Raw genomic sequence first — 12,269 nt, 5'->3', positions numbered from 1 at the left:
TAAGGCAGCAATATGCGAAAACATTGAAGAGCAAAAAAAAAAAATAAGTATATTCTATACCAGACCTGGGCATTCTGCGGCCCGCGGGCCACATCCGGCCCTTTGTGCATCCCTGTCCGGCCCGTGTGAGGCCAATCAGAAATTACAAAATAAATGTAAAAAAGTATCTATGTCGAGTGTGCAATACAACGGTGCTGCTTTTGTTTAGAAAAGCGTTATTTGTATTACTTCCGAGTGGACTATGCTCGTGCGCGATTGTGAGTGAATGTGAACAGCGGCAATCACAAATTACAAAATACATTTTCAAAAACATCTATGTCGTGCATACAATACAACTGTGCTGCTTTTATTTTGAAAAGTGTTATTTATGGGCGTATGTCCGTGTGTAACCTGTGAGTGAAGGTGCACAGCGACAAGTGATGCACGGTTACCCCCGAGACGCTAAAAAGAGAAAAGTTGATGACGAAATGCCCTGTTTTCAACAAGACATGGACTGCCAAGTATTTCTTTGTAGAAATTAAAGGTAAAGCCGTGTGCTTAATTTGTGGTACACAGGTTGCTGTGTTTAAAGAATATAATTTGAATCGCCACTACACGACGAAGCATGAGGAAAAATACCGGAATCTGTCTGATGAAGCGCGCGCAAGGGAGGCTGATGTGTTGATGGTAAAACTGCAAACCCAACAAGGACTTTTTGCCAAATTTCACATCCCCCGAGATGCAGCTGTCAGGACAAGTTTCGTAATTTCTCACAAAATCGCCAGAAAAAGTAAGGCGTTTTCTGACGGAGAGTTTATTAAGGAGTGCTTATTGGACTCTGTTGCGCTGAAATGCCCGGAGAAGAGGGGCACATTTGAGAACGTGTCAATCTCGCGACGCACTGTAACGAAGCAGGTTGAGACCATCGCTGGAAACTTGGAGCTTCAGCTGAAGAACAGAACGGCCGACTTTGACTGTTTGTCGCTGGCTTTGGATGAGAGCTGCGATGTACGTGACACCACCCAGCTGCTCATCTTCTTACGTGGGATAACTGCAGACTTTCAAATCACGGAGGAGCTGGCAGCCATGCAGTCAATTAATGAGACAACCACAGGTAATGACTTGTTCACATAGGTAAATGTGTGTTTGGACATGTTCGGACTGAAATGTGACAAGCTGGCAGGTGTGACAACAGATCTGACGGGGAAAAATGTTGGACTTTTAAAGAGGATGCAGGATAAAGTGACAGAAATTGACATTTTTGCATTGTATTATACATCAAGAAGTGTTGTGTAAGACAGTGTTAAAAATAAAACCATCAAAAGCAATCTGCTTTTGTATAAAGTTAAGTTAGGTTAAATGAAATTATTATTATTATTATTTAGCTTACGGTATATCAAAAATAAATTGAGCAAAATTTAATTGAAATATTGCGGGTGTGGCCCTCTAGCAGTGCTCGGGTTGCTCTTGCGGCCCCCGGTAAAAATGAATTGCCCACCCCTGTTCTATACAGTAGGAAGGTGATTCGTATGGTGCCATTCGTCACGGTATACCTGACACTTAAAACATGACAAATTGTAATATCTTAAAGCTGGGGTACTTGAAGGTTGTGTCACCAGGCAGAATTCAAACAGTAAATCCCGCCCCCACTCTGCGCACCTCGCTGATAGTACCTCCCAGTCTCCCAGTCTCCTCCTCTCCGGAAGTGCACCTAATCTGAGCCGAGGATGCGGTTGTGGCTTGTGCAGCCCTTTGAGACACTTGTGATTTAGGGCTATATAAATAAACTTTGATTGATTGATAATCGCACACAATAACTGTTCGTGCACACGCACAGGTTGCTGGTAGTTGGTATTTTGTCGCAGACTATCGGTAACACACGTCACCACGCAACAGGATACACACAAAATATAGGAAAATGGATGTCTAGAAGCTCTGTAATTTGAGCTGTTTTGTTATGCTAGCAGCGGCAGTAGCAGTTTGTCGGCAGCTCTTTAAAATCTTTCACTGGTTTGTGTTACCTCTGTTTAATAAAAAAGATTGTATGTGCTTCCAAACGGGGTATTTTTTTAAATGGCAAGTTTGTCACTTCAATCATTGATTTGTTGTTCAATATTCCCGCCGCTGTAATTGTATTGCAAGTTCAAAATAAACTGAAACTAACTAACTAACTAACTAACTAACTAACTAACTAACCCTTGTAGTTACTGGCGAGTAGTGCAGTCAAGTTATAAGGTAGTGAAAAAAAACTTTGTCTTTTACTGACCAGTTCCTCCAACTAAGACTATGTTTATTCCGTGTTTAAGACTAAGTGTGTGAGCTACTGGAGCATGAGTGGACAGATTGGCGTTGCAGCTGGACGGAACGGAGTAGACTCGGACAACTTTGCCATAGGACGAGCATGAGTGGACAGATTGGCGTTGCAGCTGGACAGAACGGAGTAGACTCGGACAGCTTTGCCATAGGGTCGCTGAATCCAACTAACATTCTCCTCTGGCAAATAACGAATACTCTCTGTCTCTAACGCCTTCAGCTGTCACTAAATCACAAACCTAAGGAATCAAAACAACAAAAACAAGACAGTACATGGCCAGTCGTGACAGGCCATGACAGTAACCCCCTTCAAGGAGCAGATTCTAGACGTTCCAAAACAAAACGAAACCAGTCCAAAGTTACGGGAGGGCGCTGGGAGGAGTTGGCGGCGGGTCGCCAGGCCAAGTGTCCCCAAAGCTAAAGACCACTGCAGCTGGCAAAGCGGGAATCCACGCACTGGCCACATCTTTGACCAACAAGATGTAGCTGAGATAGGCTCCAGCACCCCCCGCGACTTCGAAAGGGACAAGCGGTAGAAAATGGATGGATGGAAGGCAGATGTGAGGATTTGCAGGATAAACTGGATCCTGCCTGTTGGGGTGCCGTGTCAAAGCCGCTGAGGACGGTTTTCGCCTGCGTGGACGAGCATGAGTGGACAGATTGCCATTGCAGCTGGACGGAACGGAGTAAACTCGGACAGCTTTGCCATAGGGTTGCTGAATCCAACTAACATTCTCCTCTGGCAAACAACGAATACTCTCTGTCTCTAACGCCTTCAGCTGTCACTAAATCACAAACCTAAGGAATCAAAACAACAAAAACAAGACAGTACATGGCCAGTCGTGACAGGCCATGACAGTAACCCCCTTCAAGGAACGGATTCTAGACGTTCCAAAACAAAACGAAACCAGTCCAAAGTTACGGGAGGGCGCTGGGAGGAGTTGGCGGCGGGTCGCCAGGCCAAGTGTCCCCAAAGCTAAAGACCACTGCAGCTGGCAAAGCGGGAATCCACGCACTGGCCACATCTTTGACCAACAAGATGTAGCTGAGATAGGCTCCAGCACCCCCCGCGACTTCGAAAGGGACAAGCGGTAGAAAATGGATGGATGGAAGGCAGATGTGAGGATTTGCAGGATAAACTGGATCCTGCCTGTTGGGGTGCCGTGTCAAAGCCGCTGAGGACGGTTTTCGCCTGCGTGGACGAGCATGAGTGGACAGATTGCCATTGCAGCTGGACGGAACGGAGTAAACTCGGACAGCTTTGCCATAGGGTTGCTGAATCCAACTAACATTCTCCTCTGGCAAACAACGAATACTCTCTGTCTCTAACGCCTTCAGCTGTCACTAAATCACAAACCTAAGGAATCAAAACAACAAAAACAAGACAGTACATGGCCAGTCGTGACAGGCCATGACAGTAACCCCCTTCAAGGAACGGATTCTAGACGTTCCAAAACAAAACGAAACCAGTCCAAAGTTACGGGAGGGCGCTGGGAGGAGTTGGCGGCGGGTCGCCAGGCCAAGTGTCCCCAAAGCTAAAGATCACTGCAGCTGGCAAAGCGGGAATCCACATACTGGCCACATCTTTGACCAACAAGATGTAGCTGAGATAGGCTCCAGCACCCCCCGCGACTTCGAAAGGGACAAGCGGTAGAAAATGGATGGATGGAAGGCAGATGTGAGGATCTGCAGGATAAACTGGATCCTGCCAGTTAGAGTTAGGGTCAAAGCCGCTGAGGACGGTTTTCGCCTGCGTCGACGAGCATGAGTGGACAGATTGGCGTTGCAGCTGGACGGAACGGAGTAGACTTGGACAGCTTCGCCATCAGGTCGCTGAATCCAAATAACATCTTCCTCGGGCAAATAACGAATACCCTCTGTCTCTAACGCCTCCAGCTGTCACCAGTCCCACTCCAATAGTGCCTCCTCCTCGAAATCCCTTGAAGGCTGCTCCATTCTGTTGTAAGCTGGGATTCTGGGAAGTGTTTGTGATTCCAAAGATGCGGAGGACTTCGTGCAGCTTGCTAGTACAGTAAGATGAGTTTTCATATCAATCACAACAAGGCAAAATAAACGCATGTGACGCTGAAGGCAGAAAACATAGCTCTTAAGATAGCGTGAAAGAAACTCAGAAGCGTAAGCCAACACAGACAGTCGCATTAAGCCAACAAAGGACCAGCGAGGAAAACCGGATGACACTTGCATATAAAGCTCTCTGATTAGTGATCGAAGTCAGGTGTGTCTCGTGATCGCTAATCAGAAGGAGGTGTGTACAATCAGGGCTCCAAAAGTAACCAAGGAGCCCTGACAACAGAAACTAACTCACAAACGTGGAACTTAACACAAACCTCAGGAATCAATAGGACAAGAACCAGACAGTACATGGCCAGTAGTGACAGAATCAGAATCAGAAATACTTTATTAATCCCCGAGGGGAAATTAAAATGTTCAGCACAATCCCATTCGAAATCAGACAAACATTACAGGGAGACAGAACAGGATCGCTGACAGTTCTGCCAACTTCCGGCGCCCCTTACAAAAAAGGTCATGACTAACGAGTGTCTCGGTGGTCATGCCGCGTATGGTACACACACAAAAATCCTCATTTGAATAAGGCGGTCTGCACTACTATGTGAATTGTACAGACAGTGTTAGTAGATCACGCACCAACTCATAGTACATGCTCTTTTATATATTGCACACACTGTTTCAAGCGTGGTAATAATTGAATCAAAAACAATACAATTATAGCATTTTATTTTATTTTTTTACATTGTTAATTTTCTTCCCGAAAAAAAATGTTTCCGTTAATTTTATTTCGGTAACTTGCTGAAAAAGCCTCATTACAGTCTAACTTTTACAAGTAGTTATCATCATAATGGGTGTTATTTTAATAGGTACTTTAGAGGCTGTTTTCTTTAGTTATATCTTAGAATAAACTGAATGAATAAATTCTATTAACGATAAAACCTAACTTTTTTATTCAGGCTCCCCCTCCCAAAAAAGGATCCAGGCTAAATGTTTCTAAAAGCAGGTAGTCATTATTTGCGTCTGCGCTCCATAGAGCCAAAACACGAACCTAACCTTTAAATCAAGCGCCCGCACTGACCTTTGGATTCAATGGCCGCCAGAGACATATGATCCATTAACGGCCAATGAGGGTTTTAGAGGACATTAGTCTCACAAACACTGATAAATAAAGTCAGTCGTTCCACCTGCATTGTCCTCGCTCAAATTCTGCATTTTGCTGGTTGTTTTTGCAATGTATTTCTACCTTAACTTTTACAACTCTAAACACTACACATTTTATTACAAATACCAAATCTGAACACTTTCCCAAACTGGTCTTTATGGTCTTTAGTTCTGTCACTGTCCATCCAATCTTAAAAAGATAAACTAAGTGGGAGCAGTCATTGCTTTTGGCTGTTTTTCCTATTTTCTGTCCCCTCTTAAATTGAACTTTCATTCTCTCTTTGTCTGACCCCTCTTAAACCAAGCAAAAGCTGCCATCACTGTTGTTGCTCTTATTGCTGTCTGACCCCTCTTAAATCGAGCTAAACAGAGCACTGGCAGTCATTAACATTATGTTTTCTTTTTTCTTTGGCTGACCCCTCTCAAACCAAGCTAAACAATGCACTAGAAGCCATTGCCATTATTACCTTTTTGTTTTAGTCTGGCTCATATTAAAACAAACACAGGCAGTCATTGTTTTTTTGTTTGTTGCTATTTTTCTTCTTTTCTGTCCCCTCTTAAACACAACTTAACCTAGCTTTTAAACAAAGCACGAGCAGTCATCATTGTTGCTTGTTGCTCTCATTTCTGTCTGACCTGTCTTAGATCAAGCTTAACAGAGAACTCGCAATCATTGGCATTGTCGTTTCTTCTCTTTGTCTGACCCCTCTTAAACAAAGCTAAACAAAGTACGAGAAGCCATTGCTAAAATTGCTGTTTTCCCTTTCATTCTGCGTTGTCGGACCCCTCTTAAACCAAGCAAGTGCGGTCATTGCTTTTTGCAGTTTTTTCCGTATTGTTTTCCCCCTCTTAAACCAAACTTAACCAAGCAGCCATGCCTTTGTTGCTTTGTGCTCTCTCTGTGACCCTCTTTAACTTAGAACAGGCAATCATGGCTGTTACTCTAATTTCTCTGTCCTTCTTAAATCAAGCTAAACAGAGTATTAGCGGTCATCAGCGTTATTATTTTAATTTTATCTTTGTGTGACCCCTCCAAGCCAAGCTAAACAAAGCTAAACAAAGCACTCAAGTCCCGCCACCCCTACAACAAGGCAGCACAAGAGATGCTCAACTCCACCTCTGAGGACATCTCCAGAGGTGCATGGTTGGCAGCAGCTTGGAAGCAAGAGTGGCAGTCGGCCGGGCCTTCCCGAGTCCACCGCTACATTTGGGACCCAGGAGATGGCGACATCGGAGGAGATGACCTACCACGCCGGCAATGGACCACGCTGAACCGTCTACGGACTGGGGTCGGTCGCTTTGGGTCATCAATGAAGACGTGGGGCTTGGCGGACAGTGCAGCATGCGAGTGCGGTGACCCTGAGCAGACCGCCGACCATATAATCAACATCTACCCCTTATATGGACCGCCCTCGGAAGCCAGCCTCTTCCACCTAGGACCAGAGATGCGAGTAGGGCTGTGCGACACCAAGTTGGACATCTGACGTTACACGAAAGAAGAAGAAGAGCACTATATATATATATATATATATATATATACATATGTGTATATATACATATGTGTATATAAACATATGTATACATATACATATACATACATGTACACATATACATTTATATATATATATATATATATATATATATATATATATATATATATATGTGTATATGTATATATGTATGTGTATATGTATGTATATATATATGTGTATATGTATGTATATACATATACACATATATATATATATATATACACATACATATACACATATATATATACATACATATATACATATATATATATATATATATATACATACATATACAAATATATATACATACATATACACACACACACACATATATATACATACATATACACACACACACACACACATATATATATATATATATATATATATATATATATATATATATATATATATAGTCTCCATTAGGAAAATATTGGCTCTTAATTAGTCATTATTAAGTACTTATTAATGCCTTATTCTGCATGGCCTTATTATTATTTGTATTTTATTTAGCCTTTATTTAACCAGGTAAAATCCCATTGAGATCAAAGATCTCTTTTCCAAGGGAGACCTGGCCAAGAGGGCAGCAGCAAGGTTACATTAAAAACAGTAAACAACACATAAAACATAAAATTTACATTAAAACATATACAACCTGTAAGCCATTAGCTAAGAGTCTTCCCTCAATAACCTCAGAATTATTGCTTATTAGTAACCCTAACCCTAAACCTTATATGTTCCCCTGGTGCAGTGGTTCTTAACCTGGGTTCGATCGAACCCTAGGGGTTCGGTGAGTCGGCCTCAGGGGTTCGGCAGAGCCTCCGCCGCAGTGGTCAAGACACACCAGACTCATGAATTGATTAACGTGGACCCCGACTTAATTAAACAAGTTGAAAAACGTATTCGGGTGTTACCATTTAGTGGTCAATTGTACGAAATATGTACTGTACTGTGCAATATACTAATAAAAGTTTCAATCAATCAATCAATCAATCAATCGTGTAAAAAAAAACTTCTCCCTATCGGCGTATCCAAACTGTAAAGTTAAAATTTGAATGACAATAAAAAGGAAGTCTAAGTCTAAGTATTATGGCTACCCCCAAACAATGTTGCCTCTAATTTTACATCTGAATTGCAAGTGTGTAATTTGTTGTGAGTTCATGCACTGTGTTGGTTTTGTTCTTTGAACAAGGTGATGTTCATGCACGGTTAATTTTATGCACTAGTAAAAAAAAACATATAACTTTTGTCTTGAATTAAAAAAACAAAACAAAAAAACATTTTATTTTTCACTAAAGAAGGGTTCGGTGAATGTGCATATGAAACTGGTGGGGTTCGGTACCTCCAACAAGGTTAAGAACCACTGCCCGAGTGTCCAAATAACTCTAAATTAAGTCTTTGTTACTTAGAATATGTTCCCCATACTGTGTTAACAAAAACACAGAGGCTATATCATCCCTACAAGCCTGTTTCGCAGGTTTCCCTGCTCGTCAGGTGATTTTATAAAATTATATTAAAAACTTTTTTTTTTATAAAATCCCCTGACGAGCAGGGAAACCTGCGTAACAGGCTTGTAGGGATGATATAGCCTCTTGTGTTTTTTTTTTTACCTGACCTAACGTACATACATACATACATATACAGGGTTTCTCCTGTATGCCACACCTTAAATTTTTTAATTTATTTTACGTGGAAACAAATTAAAGTAATATATTGTTTATGAATAGATATATAGGCTATGTTATTTAACCATGATTGAAGACGCACGCGAGTATCTTGAGCCTTGCCTTGCGGCTTGGGCGATGGAGCGCCGGCTCTCCAGCAGCTGTGTTTGCACTCCAGCCAGACCCACCCAGCCCTGAGAGCCAACTCAAGAGTGTGATTAATCTGATTTTTAAAAAATGATCACTTGACAGCCCTAATATACAAACCCCGTTTCCATATGAGTTGGGAAATTGTGTTAGATGTAAATATAAACGGAATACAATGATTTGCAAATAATTTTCAACCCATATTCAGTTGAATATGCTACAAAGACAACATATTTGATGTTCAAACTGATAAAAAAAAATTTTTTTTGCAAATAATCATTAACTTTAGAATTTGATGCCAGCAACACGTGACAAAGAAGTTGGGAAAGGTGGCAATAAATACCGATAAAGTTGAGGAATGCTCATCAAACACTTATTTGGAACATCCCACAGGTGTGCAGGCAAATTGGGAACAGGTGGGTGCCATGATTGGGTATAAAAGTAGATTCCCAAACGTTTACTGAGTGTTGTTAAAAGGAAAGGCCATGTAACACGGTGGTGAACATGCCCTTTCCCAACTACTTTGCCACGTGTTGCAGCCATGAAATTCTAAGTTAATTATTATTTGCAAAAAAAAAAATAAAGTTTATGAGTTTGAACATCAAATATCTTGTCTTTGTAGTGCATTCAATTGAATATGGGTTGAAAAGGATTTGCAAATCATTGTATTCCATTTATATTTACATCTAACACAATTTCCCAACTCATATGGAAACGGGGTTTGTATATGCACCATCGACAATTATGCAAATTATATGATGACGTCACATTGACCACGCCCCCACCCCCACAGCTAGGGTAATATTTAAACTCTATATTGCAAAAAAAAAAAATTGGGGTCGGCCATGGCATGTTTACGCTTAAATGATCAACCTAATGGTCCTTAATTACGCTCCTTTCCCCTTGTGCAAGTCTATTCTGTTGTTTAGACCAGCTGTTGTTTGCACATCTGATGAATGTGTGGCGCACAGATGTTCTATTCAACAAGGTGACTCACTCCCTCACATGGCCGACTGACATGAAAGAGATACCATTGCGTTTATGCAAGACATAAAAGGGGATAAGGTAACGAGGTAAATGATTACTGGCAGCCACTGCGTCCTCTTGAGAGACACCTACTGCAAAATAGGACATATTTGCACGTTTGTTTTGTTTTGAGTGACATCTAGAAAATAAAGGCTTTATTGCTAAAAACGAGTTTGTAATATGTTCTGCTGAGAGCCGGTGTCTTCTGCAGTGGGCATTTGTGCATAATAGGACTCATTTTTGACCAAACACCGGCTTTACATGCTCTTCCTGGTAATGGCACTATGTAGCTTTAGCACTGCCACCAATCAACTGTAACCATGACGACTCAGCGTGCCTCTAATGAGACATAGTGCTGCAACATGTAGCACAATGGCGAGCAACATGGCGTCACACGTGACACCCCCCCCCCCACTGCGTGTTTACTATTTGCGCTTACATAAATAAGCATTTAATATATAGGTGTGCATGCTCATCTACCTTGAGAGGCTCAGATCCCGGGTCAGCCGTCACCATGGATACTCGCCGCGTTTGCGACCTTTCGGCGTCGACCCTGCTACGTGCGAAATGGTTGCTGAGGACACGGCTTGGTTGCTGTCACCACACACACACACACACACACACACACACACACACAAATGCACGTTGTTAACCTTTGTCATGTTTCAGCAGGGCTTTACAAATTCAAATGATGAAAGTGGAGCAGCCATCGATCTCGGAGCGCCAGATGTGAACTGTGAAGAGCAAACGCCGACGTATCCTCTACCTCCTACTGTACCTTTCATTTTCTTAGACCAGGGGTCAGCAACTCAAAATGCTGGAAGAGCCATATTGGACCAAAAATACAAAATAAATAAAATCTGTCTGGAGTGTTATAATTAGAGATGGCCGATAAATGCTTTGAAATGTAATATCTGAAATTATCGGTATCGTTTTTTAAAAATTAAATCAACATAAAAAAACACAAGATACACTTACAATTAGTGCACCAACCCAAAAAACCTTCCTCCCCCATTTACACTCATTCACACAAAAGGGTTGTTTCTTTCTGTTATTAATATTCTGGTTCCTACATTATATATCAATATATATCAATACAGTCTGCAAGGGATACAGTCCGTAAGCACACATGATTGTGCGTGCTGCGGTCCACTAATAGTACTAACCTTTAACAGTTAATTTGACTCATTTTCATTAGGGATGTCCGATAATGGCTTTTTGCCGATATCCGATATTCCGATATTGTCCAACTCTTTAATTACCGATACTGATATCAACCGATATATACAGTCGTGGAATTAACACATTATTATGCCTAATTTGGACAATCAGGTAGGGTGAAGATAAGGTACTTTTAAAAACAATTTATAAAATAAAATAAGATAAATAAATTAAGAACATTTTCTTGAATAAAAAGAAAGTAAAACAATATAAAAACAGTTACATAGAAACTAGTAATTAATGAAAATGAGTAAAATTAACTGTTAAAGGTTAGTACTATTAGTGGACCAGCAGCACGCACAATCATGTGTGCTTACGGACTGTATCCCTTGCAGACTGTATTGATATGTATTGATATATAATGTAGGAACCACAATATTAATAACAGAAAGAAACAACGCTTTTGTGTGAATGAGTGTGAATGAGTGTAAATGGGGGAGGAAGGTTTTTAGGGTTGGTACACTAATTGTAAGTCTATCTTGTGTTTTTTATGTTGATTTAATAAAAATTTTTTTTAAATAAATAAAAAAACCTGATACCGACAATAAAAAAAACGATACCGATAATTTCCGATATTACATTTTAACGCATTTATCGGCCGATAATATCGGCAGGCCGATATTATCGGACATCTCTAATTTTCATTAATTACTAGTTTCTATGTAACTGTTTTTATATTGTGTTACACTCTTTTTTTATTCAAGAAAATGTTTTTAATTTATTTATCTTATTTTATTGTATTCTTTTTTTTTAAAAAGGACCTTATCTTCACCATACCTGGTTGTCCAAATTAGGCATAATAATGTGTTAATTCCACGACTGTATATATCAGTATCGGTTGATATAGGTATCGGTAATTAAGGGTTTGGTCAATATCGGAATATCGGATATCGGCAAAAAGCCATTATCGGACATCCCTAGTTATAATGAAGGCAACACATAATGTAAGTGTCTATATTAGCTATATTAGCCTAGTATCAAATGCTGGCGCAAATCTTTGTTGACAGAAATGTTGTATTTTAATATTTATTCTACACATTTTTGCAACATTGGAAATCAGTAGTAAAATGGAGGCTTCTCACAGGATGAGATAACTTCTGGAAATGACTGGCTCAGAATGGCCAAAAGGTGTAGATGTGTGTGACCCAAGTTTAATTTAACGTCAGGCTGTCTTCTTCTAATGGATTTATTACAA

The sequence above is a fragment of the Nerophis lumbriciformis genome, linkage group LG09, assembly GCF_033978685.3.
Source record: "Nerophis lumbriciformis linkage group LG09, RoL_Nlum_v2.1, whole genome shotgun sequence".
Lineage (NCBI taxonomy): Eukaryota > Metazoa > Chordata > Actinopteri > Syngnathiformes > Syngnathidae > Nerophis > Nerophis lumbriciformis.
Note: the sequence above shows the minus strand (reverse complement) of the source record.